The 18013-nt window shown below is 44.9% G+C and overlaps 1 protein-coding gene across 1 annotated transcript in view; it reads right to left on the bottom strand.

Moving 5' to 3' along the window:
• LOC129821005 (immunoglobulin superfamily member 3-like) overlaps positions 1-18013 on the bottom strand; it is a 205895-nt gene that overhangs the window by 32410 nt on the left and 155472 nt on the right. The window lies entirely within an intron of this gene.

Genomic DNA, 18013 nt, shown 5'->3' with positions numbered 1-18013 from the left:
GGGATCCGGGATGTAGGGGTAAGATACTTGTGGGAGTTAGAGGGAGGAAGAGAGGGAGATATGGAGGGAGTACTAGAATAAGATGTCAGGGAGGTACAGTAGTGGATAGGTTACTGGGACATCAGGTGTGATATTAGATTAGCTACAGGTACATCAGGTATGACCAACCGGGTGTGTCTCACAGTGGGAGAGGCTTTAGGAGAGGAAACACAGCTTGTACACACAAAGACTGAGCCCCATTCTATCACTTCATGTGCCCTCAAATCCTCAAACATTTCAACAGCTGCACCATTGAGAGCATCTTGACTGGCTGCATCACCGCTTGGTATGGCAATAGCAACGCCCTCAATATCATTGCGCTACAGAGGGTGGTGCGGACAGCCCAGTACATGATTGGGGCCGAGCTCCCTGCCATCCAGGACCACTATAACATGCGGTGTGAAAGGAAGGCCTGCAAAATCGTTAAAAACTCTTTCTTTCCAAGCCATAGAATGTTCTCTCTGCTTCCACACGGCAAGTGGTACCGGTGCATCAAGTCTGACATCAACAGGCTCCAGAACAGCTTCTAAGACTGCTAAATAGCTAAATAAATAGCTAACAAAATGGCTACATGGTCTACCCTTGTATTTTTGCACTTTCTCTATGCACACTCACAGGGCAGTGCACACTCATACACACCCACAAACACTCACTTCATAATTTGCTCTCACACACATAATATACACATACATTTATACTGACTCTACACACATGCACGCCCACTCACATACAATCATCATATACGCTGCTGCTACTATGTTTATTATATATCCTGATGCCTAGTCACCTTTCCCCTATACATACAGTTGAAGTCGGAAGTTTACATACACTTAGGTTAGAGTCATTAAAACTCGTTTTTCAACCACTCCACAAATTTCTTGTTAACAAACTATAGTTTTGGCAAGTCGGTTAGGACATCTACATTGTGCATGACACAAGTAATTCTTCCAACAATTGTTTACAGACAGATTATTTCACTTATAATTCACTGTATTACAATTCCAGTGGGTCAGAAGTTTAGATACCACTAAGTTGACTGTGCCTTTTAACAGCTTGGAAAATTCCAGAAAATGATGTCATGGCTTTAGAAGCTTCTGATAGGCTAATTGACATCATTTGAGTCAATTGTAGGTGTACCTGTGGATGCATTTCAAGGCCTATCGTCAAACTCAGTGCCTCTTTGCTTGACATCATGGGAAAATCAAAAGAAATCAGCCAAGACCTCAAAACATTGTAGAACTCCACAAGTCTGGTTCAACCTTGGGAGCAAATTCCAAACGCCTGAAGATACCACGTTCATCTGTACAAACAATAGTACACAAGTATAAACACCATGGGACCACGCAGCCGTCATACTGCTCAGGAAGGAGATGCGTTCTGTCTCCTAGAGATGAACATACTTTGGTGCAAAAAGTTAAAATCAATCCCAGAACAACAGCAAAGGACCTTGTGAAGATGCTGGAGGAAACAGGTACAAAAGTATCTATATCCACAGTAAAACGAGTCCTATATCAACATAACCTGAAAGGCCGCTCAGCAAGGAAGAAGCCTCTGATCCAAAACTGCCATAAAAAAGCCAAACTACGGTTTGCAACAGCTCATGGGGACAAAGATCGTACTTTTTTGAGAAATGTCCTCTGGTCTGATGAAACAAAAATAGAACTGTTTGGCCATCATGACCATCGTTATGTTTGGAGGAAAAATGGGGAGGCTTGCAAGCCAAAAAACACCATCCCAACCGTGAAGCATGGGGGTGGCAGCATCATGTTGTGGGGGTGCTTTGCTGCAGGAGGGACTGGTGCATTTCACAAAATAGATGGCATAATGAAGAAGGGAAATTATGTGGATATATTGAAGCAACATCTCAAGACATCAGTCAGGAAGTTAAAGCTTGGTCGCAAATGGGTCTTCCAAATGGATAATGACCCCAAGCATACTTCCAAAGTTGTGGCAAAATGGCTTAAGGACAACAAAGTAAAGGTATTGGAGTGGCCATCACAAAGCCCTGACCTCAATCCTATAGAAAATTTGTGGGCAGAACTGAAAAAGCGTGTGCGAGCAAGGAGCATACAAACCTGAATCAGTTACACCAACTCTGTCAGAAGGAATGGGACAAAATTCCCCCAACTTATTGTGGGAAGCTTGTGGATGGCTACCTGAAACGTTTGAGTTAAACAAGTTTAACAATGTAAAGGCAATGCTACCAAATACTGATTGAGTGTATATAAACTTCTGACCCACTGGGAATGTGATGAAAGAAATACAAGCGGAAATAAATCATTCTCTCTATTATTATTCTGACATTTCACATTCTTAAAATAAAGTGGTGATCCTAACGGACTAAAGACAGGGAATTTTTACTAGGATTAAATGTCAGCAATTGTGAAAAACTGAGTTTAAATGTATTTGGCTAAGGTGTGTGCAAACTTCCGACTTCATTTTATTTTTTACTTTCAACTGTATCTACCTCTATCACTCCAGTATCCATAAGCATACATTGTAAATATGGTACTGAGACTGACTGACTCTGTATATAGTATGCTTACGTACTTTCTCATATTCTTCTTATTTTTATTTATTGTGTTTTTGTTCTACTTTGTTATTTTTAATATTACATTGTTATTGATTACTGCATTGTTGGATTCATAGCTTGCAAAGGCATTTCACTGTACTTGAAACCATTGAAACATAACACATTAATAACTGACAAGTCACACATGAAAAGGTACGTTATTAAGGTAAAATATAACCAACCTCACTTGAACACTAGGGCATGAAGCCACTTCAACACAGATAGAGGCTTGTTAGTAAGACACACTTCTCTATTGCCTGTGTTAAGCCTTGATAGAACTGACTGCCTGGAGTCACAACCATCTGCCTACAGAATTTCACCCTTACTCACAGATTGGTGAATGCGCTCGTGTCTGTGTGTGTGAGTTAGCATTTGGCCGCACTCTTAGTATTTTCACAGCTAAAAGGCATCTCCGGGCCCTCTCCCCTCTCCACAGTGCCGGGCCCTCCAGTGAGTTCTGAAATTAGTCATCATTAGCTGGCTCCACATTGGAGAGACTCGTCTGAACACCGATAATCATTCCAGCCAGAATTACAGTCAAACCCCCCAGAATCCTGCCAATCGTCCTCCGGGAGAGAATAACCTCAGTATCTCCTGGAGTGGAACCGTGCTGGATTTGATTGGTACAGGACAAAGCACAGCGCTGTTTATCCCCATTTGAAGTTAGACTCCATTAGGAAAAGAGGACACTGTGGGGGTTGAAAGCCTGTTGCCTTGGACCAGTCTTTACAGAAAGGCCTGTTCAAAGCCTGACCAATTACCAGCTATTCAAGCCCATTATAACCCCTTATGAAGGCATTATAAGTCATCATGAGTGTTGAAACGGGTCCAATGACAGCTCCATAGGAAGAAATCCATATGTGCTCTTTAGAAGATCAGGGCTACTGAAAGCCTTTTCACACTGCAGAGAGAGAGGGAGACTACGCACCAGGACCAGTTTCACACACACACACACACACACACACACACACACACACACACACACACACACACACACACACACACACACACACACACACACACACACACACACACACACACACACACACACACACACACACACGTGTTCAGTGGCATTTCAAATGAGGTTGTCTTCAACAGGAAGAGGCAGAGAACAGGGCTGTAGAGTACATGGACTGGGAACATGATATGCTGTACGTGTGGGGCTCTCTCTCTCTCTCTCTGTGTGTCTACCTGTTTTCCTACCTCATCAGGAACCTAATGTCCGAACAATTAATCTGAATGTCCTAACAAAGTAGGGAACATAACTTTTTTGTCCTGAATGTCCTGAATTTATTCAAATGCTATTTTAAGCTTAAAAGTTAGGGTTAAGGTTAGAGTCTGTGTGTGTGTGTGTGTGTGTGTGTGTGTGTGTGTGTGTGTGTGTTAATGCTTTGGGAATAGAGCACGCTGTTCAATCATGCATCTGTAACAAGGCCATACATCATGTATGGGTACTGCCAATTCCCTTTACAGCTGAATTCTTACATTTATCTGTATGCCTGTGTGTGTTTCAGAGAGTCTGTCAATGTCTATGTTAAGTGTGTTTGGATGTTCTGCGCGAGTGTGTTTCTTTAATGAGTCTCGTGGGTACCAAACCAAAGTAAGACAAATCCATAATTGGAAACACTTGTCATCTCCTTTCTGCATTAGCTGGTGTGTCACTCAAACCCAGGCCTATGCCTTTATGTGTTTATGTGCTCAACAGGCTTGGAGGTTTGTTCTACTCTCCCTCTCAGCTCTGTGTGATCTCTCCCCAGTGCAAGAGATAGTGAGTGCTGCTGAGATCCTGTGTATGATTTATGTCCCTCCGAGACCTCCGTATTTTTTACTACTGTCAGTGAAAGGGGCGGATTCTGGGAATTGGGAGCCAATCCGATGCTAGATGGTGTAGATGAGGAAGAGATGATCATATTAGAAGTTAACCTTGAACTTTAATGCTGCCATCGCACTTCCCTCCACGCTAGTTTCCAGGGCAACCCCATCTCCCAGTGCGACCAAGGGCATGGCCAGAATACCTGAAGGAGTCCTGCTGGGTCTCCCAGTCAGGGAGCAGACCCAATTAAACACTGCCAGAGAGCACTGCACTGCCATCGCCAGGCACGATTAAACAAACAGTTAATTAACATTCAGCCCCTGACTCTCCAAAAACAGAGCGAGTGTTCTCTCTTTGTTGGAAAATTAAACGAGCAAGTAAACAAATGTTTGAAAAGCATACCCCCTCCCTGAGTGTGTCCAGTTTGTCATCAGAAGGCGATAATTGTGGCGTGTTGCTGCAGAGCCCAGATAAAGCGTACTTGTACCCTTATTTATCAGTGGCATAAAGCACACAATGACCACAATCACAGAACCATTCCACAAACCAAGCTTTGTGACCGCCGCATGCACACACTCCCTCTCCTCTCCTCATAGCTATATGCCACAACGCGGTGAGGCGGTTCTTTATTTGCCGAGCCAAGTGCAGGAACAAATGAAAACGTCTTGGGGAGGTATTTTATGGTCCAGGGGGTGGGGAGGAAAGTGTACTGTTAAGGCTGTGCTCTGCAGTATCTCTCCAACCTCTCACCATCACTCACTAGCAGTCTAATCAGAACACCGCCTATCTGTCTGTCTGCCTGAACTGAATGACACAACATCAATTACAATTCTCAGACCGGTGCAAAACAGCCCAACTATAGGGATGTGGAGTATTAAATAGTACGCAGGAAACAAACCTTCCAGCATTCATTCAGACAGCAATCTCAACCAGTGTCAGTTCTGATTAGGGCAATTCCACGTAAACAGAGTGACACAGACTAAGATGTTTCACTTTAAAATGGATGTCAAACAAAAACCAATGATCCACATCTTCTGTAGAAAGTGTTAAAAGTAGTCATTGTGCATAGAGTTGTATGGTTTGTTTAACATACATTTTACAGTGAAAAATCTGATTACTGTTAGCATGGAATTGCCCATTACGCAATAGATCATTCTGAGAGTTTCCATCTCTGTGCAGATGAAGACTGTTGCACTCCCTAGGTTGATATCTCATCTCAATCTCCTTCTCTCTCTCTCCTTCTCTGTCGGTCTGTCTAACTCTCTCTCTCTCTAACCCCCTCCTCTCACTCCATATCGCTCTCCTACTCTGTCGGTCTGTCCAACTCTATCTCTCTCTAACCCCTTCCTCTCACTCTATATCGCTCTCCTTCTCTGTCAGTCTGTCTAACTCTCTCTCTCTAACCCCTTCCTCTCACTCCATCTCGCTCTCCTTCTCTGTCAGTCTGTCTAACTCTATCTCTCTAACCCCTTCCTTTCACTCCATCTCGCTCTCCTTCTCTGTCGGTCTGTCTAACTCTCTCTCTCTAACCCCTTCCTCTCACTCCATCTCGCTCTCCTTCTCTGTCGGTCTGTCCAACTCTCTCTCTCTCTCTCTAACCCCTTCCTTTCACTCCATCTCGCTCTCCTTCTCTGTCGGTCTGTCTAACTCTCTCTCTCTAACCCCTTCCTCTCACTCCATCTCGCTCTCCTTCTCTGTCGGTCTGTCTAACTCTCTCTCTCTAACCCCTTCCTCTCACTCCATCTCGCTCTCCTTCTCTGTCGGTCTGTCCAACTCTCTCTCTCTCTCTCTAACCCCTTCCTTTCACTCCATATCGCTCTCCTTCTCTGTCGGTCTGTCCAACTCTCTCTCTCTCTCTCTCTAACCCCTTCCTCTCACTCCATCTCGCTCTCCTTCTCTGTCGGTCTGTCCAACTCTCTCTCTCTCTCTCTAACCCCTTCCTTTCACTCCATATCGCTCTCCTTCTCTGTCGGTCTGTCCAACTCTCTCTCTCTCTCTCTCTAACCCCTTCCTCTCACTCCATCTCGCTCTCCTTCTCTGTCGGTCTGTCTAACTATCTCTCTCTAACCCCTTCCTCTCACTCCATCTCGCTCTTGTGCTCTCCACCTCCCTCTGCTGTCTCCATCTCTCTTTCTCATCCCTCCATCTCTCAATCTCTCACCACTCCTCTCTCCATCTCTCACCCCCTTCTTTCTCCATCTCTCACCCCCTCCTCTCTCCATCTCTCACCCCCTTCTCTCTCTCTAGCCCCTGCTGCTGTCTGTCCCAGACACCGTGCCCCTGCCAATCACAGCCAGTCTCATCACCTGCCAGGACATGAATATTCAGAAGACTCACCTACGGGGTCATGCATATTCATGAGGCTCCGATGAAGAGCTCATACAGGAGGTGGTGTCAGTCCCTGGTTCACATTTTGCTGCTCAGTCTTAAATAGTGTTTTCTGCGCTTTATGATCATTCATCTGAAAAGACTTGACAGCTGGAAACATTGGATACATAATTCAGAGGAGTTGGGTTAAATGCGGAAGACACATTTCGGTTGAATGCATTCAGTTGTGCAACTGACTAGGTATCCCCTATCCCCAAATGGCACCCTATAGAAAATAGGGTGCCATTTGGGACAATGACAATATGATTACTCCCCACTCAGCCTAGGGGCCTGCTAGCATCTCTCCACCTACACAGGCCTTTTGATGAGTGATGCTTCAGTCACAGTTTCTAAAGTCAAGAGGTGCAACATCGTGAGACTTCTGGGAACGCTTGCGAAATAGACCATCAGATCAGTCCGCGATTTGGGGTTTGAGAAGTCAACGAGAGAAGTGACAAATTATTCCTTAGTTGTTAATTTTCTCGAAATCAACCTAGAGTCGAGCCAATGTCTTAAGTAGTTGAACATGTTATTTCTCCAACCTCGTGAAAGTGACAAAGTGGCCCGTTTTCATTTTCGTCAAAAACAGTTAGACCAGATGACGTGTTTCTGCACATGAGCATAGCTAGCCAACATCACCATGATAGGACCTACACGCATGATCTGGGATTTCTATTGGAGAAGCAGTTTCTGTCTATCTTCATACTGTACTGTCTTTGCTTCACTATTTGAGGCCTACAAGTCCTCATGTCATTGTGGCAGAGGACACGAAGATGAGGATTAGAAAATTCATGAAAAAAGGTAAATTAATGAACAAATAGGAGAGGAGGAGCACAGGGTGAAGAGAGAGGAGTGAGAACAGGAGACAGAAGCAGCACAGGGTGAAGAGAGAGGAGTGAGAACAGGAGACAGAAGCAGCACAGGGTGAAGAGAGAGGAGTGAGAACAGGAGACAGAAGCAACACAGGGTGAAGAGAGAGGAGTGAGAACAGGAGACAGAAGCAGCACAGGGTGAAGAGAGAGGAGTGAGAACAGGAGACAGAAGCAGCACAGGGTGAAGAGAGAGGAGTGAGAACAGGAGACAGAAGCAGCACAGGGTGAAGAGAGAGGAGTGAGAACAGGAGACAGAAGCAGCACAGGGTGAAGAGAGAGGAGTGAGAACAGGAGACAGAAGCAGTACAGGGTGAAGAGAGAGGAGTGAGAACAGGAGACAGAAGCAGCACAGGGCGATGAGAGGAGTGAGAACAGGAGACAGAAGCAGCACAGGGTGAAGAGAGAGGAGTGAGAACAGGAGACAGAAGCAGCACAGGGTGAAGAGAGAGGAGTGAGAACAGGAGACAGAAGCAGCACAGGGTGAAGAGAGGAGTGAGAACAGGGGACAGAAGCAGCACAGGGTGAAGAGAGAGGAGTGAGAACAGGAGACAGAAGCAGCACAGGGTGAAGAGAGAGGAGTGAGAACAGGAGACAGAAGCAGCACAGGGTGAAGAGAGAGGAGTGAGAACAGGAGACAGAAGCAGCACAGGGTGATGAGAGAGGAATGAGAACAGGAGACAGAAGCAGCACAGGGTGATGAGAGAGGAATGAGAACAGGAGACAGAAGCAGCACATGGTGAAGAGAGAGGAATGAGAACAGGAGACAGAAGCAGCACAGGGTGAAGAGAGGAGTGAGAACAGGAGACAGAAGCAGCACAGGGTGAAGAGAGGAGTGAGAACAGGAGACAGAAGCAGCACAGGGTGAAGAGAGGAGTGAGAACAGGAGACAGAAGCAGCACAGGGTGAAGAGAGAGGAGTGAGAACAGGAGACAGAAGCAGCACAGGGTGAAGAGAGGAGTGAGAACAGGAGACAGAAGCAGCACAGGGTGAAGAGAGAGGAGTGAGAACAGGAGACAGAAGCAGCACAGGGTGATGAGAGAGGAGTGAGAACAGGAGACAGAAGCAGCACAGGGTGAAGAGAGAGGAGTGAGAACAGGAGACAGAAGCAGCACAGGGTGAAGAGAGAGGAGTGAGAACAGGAGACAGAAGCAGCACAGGGTGAAGAGAGGAGTGAGAACAGGAGACAGAAGCAGCACAGGGTGAAGAGAGAGGAGTGAGAACAGGAGACAGAAGCAGCACAGGGTGAAGAGAGGAGTGAGAACAGGAGACAGAAGCAGCACAGGGTGAAGAGAGGAGTGAGAGCAGGAGACAGAAGCAGCACAGGGTGAAGAGAGGAGTGAGAACAGGAGACAGAAGCAGGACAGGGGGATGAGAGAGGAGTGAGAACAGGAGACAGAAGCAGCACAGGGTGAAGAGAGGAGTGAGAACAGGAGACAGAAGCAGCACAGGGTGAAGAGAGGAGTGAGAACAGGAGACAGAAGCAGCACAGGGTGAAGAGAGGAGTGAGAACAGGAGACAGAAGCAGGACAGGGTGATGAGAGAGGAGTGAGAACAGGAGACAGAAGCAGCACAGGGTGAAGAGAGAGGAGTGAGAACAGGAGACAGAAGCAGCACAGGGTGAAGAGAGAGGAGTGAGAACAGGAGACAGAAGCAGCACAGGGTGAAGAGAGGAGTGAGAACAGGAGACATAAGCAGCACAGGGTGAAGAGAGGAGTGAGAACAGGAGACAGAAGCAGCACAGGGTGAAGAGAGAGGAGTGAGAACAGGAGACAGAAGCAGCACAGGGTGATGAGAGAGGAGTGAGAACAGGAGACAGAAGCAGCACAGGGTGAAGAGAGAGGAGTGAGAACAGGAGACAGAAGCAGCACAAGATGAAGAGAGGAGTGAGAACATGAGACAGAAGCAGCACATGGTGAAGAGAGGAGTGAGAACAGGAGACAGAAGCAGCAAAGGGTGAAGAGAGAGGAGTGAGAACAGGAGACAGAAGCAGCACAGGGTGAAGAGAGAGGAGTGAGAACAGGAGACAGAAGCAGCACAGGGTGAAGAGAGAGGAGTGAGAACAGGAGACAGAAGCAGCACAGGGTGAAGAGAGAGGAGTGAGAACAGGAGACAGAAGCAGCACAGGGTGAAGAGAGAGGAGTGAGAACAGGAGACAGAAGCAGCACAGGGTGATGAGAGAGGAGTGAGAACAGGAGACAGAAGCAGCACAGGGTGAAGAGAGAGGAGTGAGAACAGGAGACAGAAGCAGCACAGGGTGAAGAGAGAGGAGTGAGAACAGGAGACAGAAGCAGCACAGGGTGAAGAGAGAGGAGTGAGAACAGGAGACAGAAGCAGCACAGGGTGAAGAGAGGAGTGAGAACAGGAGACAGAAGCAGCACAGGGTGAAGAGAGAGGAGTGAGAACAGGAGACAGAAGCAGCACAGGGTGAAGAGAGAGGAGTGAGAACAGGAGACAGAAGCAGCACAGGGTGATGAGAGAGGATTGAGAATAGGAGACAGAAGCAGCACAGGGTGAAGAGAGAGGAGTGAGAACAGGGGACAGAAGCAGCACAGGGTGATGAGAGAGGAGTGAGAACAGGAGACAGAAGCAGCACAGGGTGATGAGAGAGGAGTGAGAATAGGAGACAGAAGCAGCACAGGGTGAAGAGAGAGGAGTGAGAACAGGGGACAGAAGCAGCACAGGGTGAAGAGAGAGGAGTGAGAATAGGAGACAGAAGCAGCACAGGGTGAAGAGAGAGGAGTGAGAACAGGAGACAGAAGCAGCACAGGGTGAAGAGAGAGGAGTGAGAACAGGAGACAGAAGCAGCACAGGGTGAAGAGAGAGGAGTGAGAACAGGAGACAGAAGCAGCACAGGGTGATGAGAGAGGAGTGAGAACAGGAGACAGAAGCAGCACAGGGTGATGAGAGAGGAGTGAGAACAGGAGACAGAAGCAGCAAAGAGAAAAGAAAGGAAGCAAGAAGGCGAATGGGGAAATAGCAGATGAAGGGAGACTAAAAAAATACAATAAAAAAAACACGGGGAGAGAGTTCTCCTGGGAGGATTTGGGACCAGCGGGGGCTCTTGGGTCTCCACTCAGGGAGGCTTAACATTTTAAACCCAACCCGCTCCTCTGTTAGCATTAGTCTAGCCACAGGCTGAGTCCCAGAGGGATGTGGGGGGTCAAAAGCTCAGACACACTCTCATCCCCCAGGACGGGTCACCAGCTGGGCCACTCCTCTCTGGCCCGGAGCACTATCTCTGGGGAGAGGTCTGAGCGGGTTCCCTTCGGGAAGGGATGAGGGATGATGGATGAGGGATGGGGCTATCCCCTGGCTGTGGAGCGGCTGCTCCTCTGTTCCTCTGCTATAATGGGGAGCTTATTTCTACGCTAATGATGCCGATGTATCTCTGATCCTTTTGTGTCGAAGGGAGATTACCCCCCCACCCCCACCCCGATGTCATTACGATTGGGGTAATTATGGGGATCTGCACACACCCAACGGCAGCATCCCACACAAAAACACGTACTTATGTGAACACACACATCCGGCTGCCTTTCTCCTCTGCCTCCTCCTTGCAGTCTCAGAGATGGATCACTGGACTCTGCCTGGCATAACGGGAAAGGGAGAGTTGAGGGAGGAAGGGAGGGAGGGGGGAGAGGGAAGGTGAGGAAAGCGGCAAGGAGGGTCATGGCAGGGGAACTCTGGGTAGTGTTTAATGACCCACTCGAAGCAGGCATGGAAATGGGAGAATAAAGTCATACCAGACAGGCCTGCATGCGTGTGTGTGCGTCCTTGCATGTGTACACGCTGCGTATGTGTGTGTGTGCCCACAAGCGTGAGTGTGTACACAAATGTTTGTGAAGGGAAAGGGGGTCTGCCAGTAAACATAAATGATGTCCATTAAATCAGTGGTGGACTGTGGTGGTAGATATTGTTGAGAGAAGCCAGCGCTGACTGCAGACCCCCCCCCCCCCTCGAGCTATCTCTATGTATAAGACAAAAAACACATTTTTTGTCCATTAAAATAACATCAAATTGATCAGAAATACAGTGATGACATTGTTAATGTTTTAAATGACTATCGTAGCTGTTCCAATGGCACGTTGTGTTATCTAATCCAAGTTTATCATTTTAAAAGACTAATTGATCATTAGAAAACCCTTTTGCAATTATGTTAGCACAGCTGAAAACTGTTGTTCTGATTATAGAAGCAATAAAACTGGCCTTCTTTAGACTGGTTGAGTATCTGGAGCATCAGCATTTGTGGGTTTGATTACATGCTCAAAATGACTCTGGGATGCTGGCCTTCTAGGCAGAGTTGCAAAGAAAAAGCCATATCTCAGATTGGCTAATAAAAAGAAAAGATTAAGATGGGCAGAAGAACACAGACAATGGACAGAGGAACTCTGCCTAGAAGGCCAGCATCCCGGAGTCGCCTCTTCACTGTTGGTGTTGAGACTGATGTTTTGCGGGTACTATTTAATGAAGCTGCCAGTTGAGGACTTCACCGTAGGGATGGTGCCAGGTTTCCTCCAGACGTGACGCTTGGCATTCAGGCCAAAGAGTTCAATCTTGGTTTCATCAGACAAGAGAATCTTGTTTCTCATGGTCTGAGAGTCTTTCGGTGCCTTTTTGGTAAACTCCAAGTGGGCTGTCATGTGCCTTTTATTGAGGAGTGGCTACCGTCTGGCCACTCTACCATAAAGGCCTGATTGGTGCAGTGCCGCAGAGATGGTTGTCCTTTGGAAGTTTCTCCCATCTCCACAGAGGAACTCTGGAGCTCTGTCAGTGTGACCATCTGGTATTTGGTCACCTCCATGATCAAGACCCTTCTCCCCCGATTGCTTAGTTTGGCCTTGTGGCCAGATCTAGGAAGACTTTTGGTGGTTCCAAACTTCTTCCCCCAAAAAATGATGAAGGCCACTGTGTTCTTGGGGACCGTCAATGCTGGAAAATAATGTGGTAAACTTACCCAGATATGTGCCTCGACATAATCCTGTCCTGGAGCTGTACGGACAATTCCTTTGACCTCATGGCTTGGTTTTTGATCTGACATGCACTGTCAACAGTGGGACCTTATATAGACAGGTGTGTGCCTTTCCAAATCATGTCCAACCAATTGAATTTACCACAGATGGACTGCGATCAAGTTGTAGCAACATCTCAAGGATGATCAATGGAAACAGAATGCAATGGAGCTCAATATCGAGTCTCATAGCAAAGGGTCTGAATACTTATGTAAATAAGTTATTTATGTTTTTTCTTTTTGTCATTATGTGGTATTGTGTGTAGATTGATGAGAAAAATGTTTCATTTTTATATAAAAAAATAGACTTCTTTCACCTTTATTTAACCAGGTAAGCTAGTTGAGAACAAGTTCCCATTTACAACTGCGACCTGGTCAAGATTAGAGGTCGCCCGATTAATCGGAATGGCCGATTAATTAGGGCCGTTTTCAAGTTTTCATAACAATCGGAAATCTGTCATTTTGGACGCCGATTTTGCCGATTTTTAAATGTTTATTTTTTTACACCTTTATTTAACTAGGCAAGTCAGTTAAGAACACATTCTTATTTTCAATGACGGCCTAGGAACGGTGGGTTAACTGCCTTGTTCAGGGGCAGAACGACAGAGTTTTACCTCGTCAGCTCTGGGATTCAATCTTGCAACCTTCCGGTTAACTAGTCCAACGCTCTAACCACCTGCCTCACGAGGAGCCTGCCTGTTACGCGAATTCAGTAAGAAGCCAAGGTAAGTTGCTAGCTAGCATTAAACTTATCTTATAAAAGCAATCAATAAATCAATCATAATCACTAGTTAACTACACATGGTTGATGATATTACTAGTTTATCTAGCGTGTTCTGCGTTGCATATAATCGATGCAGTGAGCATTCGTGAAAAAGGACTGTCATTGCTCCAACGTGTACCTAACCATAAACATTAATGCCTTTCTTAAAAGCAATACACAGAAGTATATATTTTTAAACCTGCATATTTAGCTAAAAGAAATCCAGGTTAGCAGGCAATATTAACCAGGTGAAATTGTGTCACTTCTCCTGCGTTCGTTGCATGCAGAGTCAGGGTATATGCAACAGTTTGGGCCGCCTGTCTCATTGCGAACTAATTTGCTAGAATTTTACGTAATTATGACATAACATTGAAGGTTGTGCAATGTAACAGGAATATTTAGACTTATGGATGCCACCCGTTAGATAAAATACGGAACGGTTCCGTATTTCACTGAAAGAATAAACGTCTTGTTTTCGAGATGATAGTTTCCGGATTCGACCCTATTAATGACCTAAGGCTCGTATTTCTGTGTGTTATTATGTTATAATTAAGTCTAAGATTTGATAGAGCAGTCTGACTGAGCGATGGTAGGCACCAGCAGGCTCGTAAGCATTCATTCAAACAGCACTTTCGTGCGTTTTGCCAGCAGCTCTGAGATTTGGAGTAGTTGTTCCCCTTATTCTGCATGGGTAACGCTGCTTCGAGGGTGGCTGTTGTCGATGTGTTCCTGGTTCGAGCCCAGGTAGCGGCGAGGAGAGGGATGGAAGCTATACTGTTACACTGGCAATACTAAAGTGCCTATAAGAACATACAATAGTCAAAGGTATATGAAATACAAATCGTATAGAGAGAAATAGTCCTATAATTCCTATAATAACTACAACCTAAAGCTTCTGGGAATATTTCCTGGGAATATTGAAGACTCATGTTAAAAGGAACCACCAGCTTTCATATGTTCTCATGTTCTGAGCAAGGAACTTAAACGTTAGCTTTCTTACATGGCACATATTGCATTTTTACTTTCTTCTCCAACACTTTGTTTTAGCATTATTTAAACCAAACTGAACATGTTTCATTATTTATTTGAGGCTAAATTGATTTTATTGATGTATTATATTAAGTTAAAATAAGTGTTCGTTCAGTATTGTTGTAATTGTCATTATTACAAATACATTTTAAAAAATTGTCCGATTAATCGGCATCGGCTTTTTTGGTCCTCCAATAATCGGTATCGGTATCGGCGTTGAAAAATCATAATCGATCGACCTCTAGTCAAGATAAAGCAAAGAAGTGCGACACGAACAATAACACAGAGTTACACATGGAATAAACAAGCGTACAGTCAGTAACATAATAGAAAAAAACGAAAGTCTATATACAGTGTGTGCAAATGGCGTGAGGAGGTAAGGCAATAAATAGGCCATAGTAGCGAAGTAATTACAATTTAGCAAATTAACACTAGAATAATAGATGAGCAGATGGTGATGTACAAGTAGAAATACTGGTGTGCAAAAGAGCAGAAAAGTAAATTAAAAAAAATATGGGGATGAGTTAGGTAGATTGGGTGGGCTAATTACAGATGGTCTATCTATCTATCTATCTATCTATCTATCTATCTATCTATCTATCTATCTATCTCTCTCTCTCTCTCTCTCTCTCCCTCTCTCCCTCTCTCCCTCTCTCCCTCTCTCCCTCTCTCCCTCTCTCCCTCTCTCCCTCTCCCTCTCTCCGTCTCTCTCTCTCTCTCTCTCTCTCTCTCTCTCTCTCTCTCTCTCTCTCTCTCTCTCTCTCCCTCCCTCCCTCCCTCCCTCCCTCCCACCCTCCCACCCTCCCACCCTCTCTCTCCCTCTCCCTCTCCCTCTCTCTCTCTCTCTCTCTCTCTCTCTCTCTCTCTCTCTCTCTCTCTCTCTCTCTCTCTCTCTCTCTCTATCTATCTCCAGCCAGAGACTGGTCTGCAGTCAGCACTGGCTTTGCTCAACAATATATATATACTGTGTGTGTGTGTGTGTGTGTGTTTGTGTGTGTGTGTCCGTGTGAGAGAGAGAGTGAGAGAGAGAAAGTGAGAATATATGAAAGCAGTATAGTGTAGGGTAGTGCTAAAGTACCATCACGGCAGTCAAGCTGCGTCCCACACACTACTGCTCCTTGTATTAGACACTGATTTACATGAGGAGCACCCGTGCTGCGACTCCCCTGAGTTACAACTTCAATTACAGCTGCAACACACACACACACACACACACACAAACGCGTGCACAAACACATGCACACAGCCAGATTAAGGAGCATAGCTAGAGATGGAGGCAGACAGAGTGTGTGTGTGTGTGTAGGGTTACCACACAGAGGTGAGGGATGGATACAGAGGAAAGGACAAGGAGATAAAGAAAATACAATTAGGTCTGCAGATTTGGAGAAGACAGAGGTGTCTCTGTGTGTGTGTCGGGGGGTTAGAGATTGTGTTTCAGTGTCAGGAGCAGTGGGAGTGTGTGTGGTGGTGCAGTCTGTGATGAAGGGACAGACAGATCAGAGCTTCTCAGAAAAATGTCCTTAGTTTATCACCTACTGCGTGTGTGTCTGTGTGTGCGCGCGCAAGAGAGAGAAAGTGTAAGTGTGCGTGCACATGTGTGTTTGTTCGAGTTTATAATATATATGAGAGAGAGAGAGAAAGTGTGTGTGCGTGTTTATAATATATATGAGAGAGAGACAGACCAGATAAAGAAAGGAGAATCGAAGAAGCAGGAAAGAGCAGGAGGCCACTTTAACCCTTTTCAGACACAGCTTTATGTACATCCCATCAGCTACTAAGACCAGGTCTTCCTTAAATACTGTATACCTGCGTCCCAAATGTCTGCAAAAGGCTCCTTATTCTCTATAAAGTGGCCTTCTTTTGACTCTAGTGCAGTGCACTACTTTTGATCAGGGATCTGGTCAAGTAATGGCCAGCATACTGTACTGTATGTAAACTAGTTCCAGTAATGACCAGCATACTGTACTGTATGTAAACTAGTTCCAGTAATGACCAGCATACTGTACTGTATGTAAACTAGTTCCAGTAATGATCAGTATACTGTACTGTATGTAAACTAGTTCCAGTAATGACCAGCATACTGTACTGTATGTAAACTAGTTCCAGTAATGATCAGTATACTGTACTGTATGTAAACTAGTTCCAGTAATGACCAGCATACTGTACTGTATGTAAACTAGTTCCAGTAATGATCAGCATACTGTACTGTATGTAAACTAGTTCCAGTAATGACCAGCATACTGTACTGTATGTAAACTAGTTCCAGTAATGACCAGCATACTGTACTGTATGTAAACTAGTTCCAGTAATGATCAGTATACTGTACTGTATGTAAACTAGTTCCAGTAATGACCAGCATACTGTACTGTATGTAAACTAGTTCCAGTAATGATCAGTATACTGTACTGTATGTAAACTAGTTCCAGTAATGACCAGCATACTGTACTGTATGTAAACTAGTTCCAGTAATGATCAGCATACTGTACTGTATGTAAACTAGTTCCAGTAATGACCAGCATACTGTACTGTATGTAAACTAGTTCCAGTAATGACCAGCATACTGTACTGTATGTAAACTAGTTCCAGTAATGACCAGCATACTGTACTGTATGTAAACTAGTTCCAGTAATGATCAGCATACTGTACTGTATGTAAACTAGTTCCAGTAATGACCATCATATTGTACTGTATGTAAACTAGTTCCAGTAATGACCATCATATTGTACTGTATGTAAACTAGTTCCAGTAATGACCAGCATACTGTACTGTATGTAAACTAGTTCCAGTAATAACCAGCATACTGTACTGTATGTAAACTAGTTCCAGTAATGACCAGCATACTGTACTGCATGTAAACTAGTTCCAGTAATGACCAGCATACTGTACTGCATGTAAACTAGTTCCAGTAATGATCAGCATACTGTACTGCATGTAAACTAGTTCCAGTAATGATCAGCATACTGTACTGCATGTAAACTAGTTCCAGTAATGACCAGCATACTGTACTGCATGTAAACTAGTTCCAGTAATGACCAGCATACTGTACTGCATGTAAACTAGTTCCAGTAATGATCAGCATACTGTACTGCATGTAGACTAGTTCCAGTAATGATCAGTATACTGTACTGTATGTAAACTAGTTCCAGTAATGACCAGCATACTGTACTGTATGTAAACTAGTTCCAGTAATGATCAGTATACTGTACTGTATGTAAACTAGTTCCAGTAATGACCAGCATACTGTACTGTATGTAAACTAGTTCCAGTAATGATCAGCATACTGTACTGTATGTAAACTAGTTCCAGTAATGACCAGCATACTGTACTGTATGTAAACTAGTTCCAGTAATGACCAGCATACTGTACTGTATGTAAACTAGTTCCAGTAATGACCAGCATACTGTACTGTATGTAAACTAGTTCCAGTAATGATCAGCATACTGTACTGTATGTAAACTAGTTCCAGTAATGACCATCATACTGTACTGTATGTAAACTAGTTCCAGTAATGACCAGCATACTGTACTGTATGTAAACTAGTTCCAGT

The sequence above is a fragment of the Salvelinus fontinalis genome, chromosome 23 (assembly GCF_029448725.1).
Source record: "Salvelinus fontinalis isolate EN_2023a chromosome 23, ASM2944872v1, whole genome shotgun sequence".
In the NCBI taxonomy this organism is placed as follows: domain Eukaryota; kingdom Metazoa; phylum Chordata; class Actinopteri; order Salmoniformes; family Salmonidae; genus Salvelinus; species Salvelinus fontinalis.
Note: the sequence above shows the minus strand (reverse complement) of the source record. Positions and strands in the feature narration are given on the sequence as shown.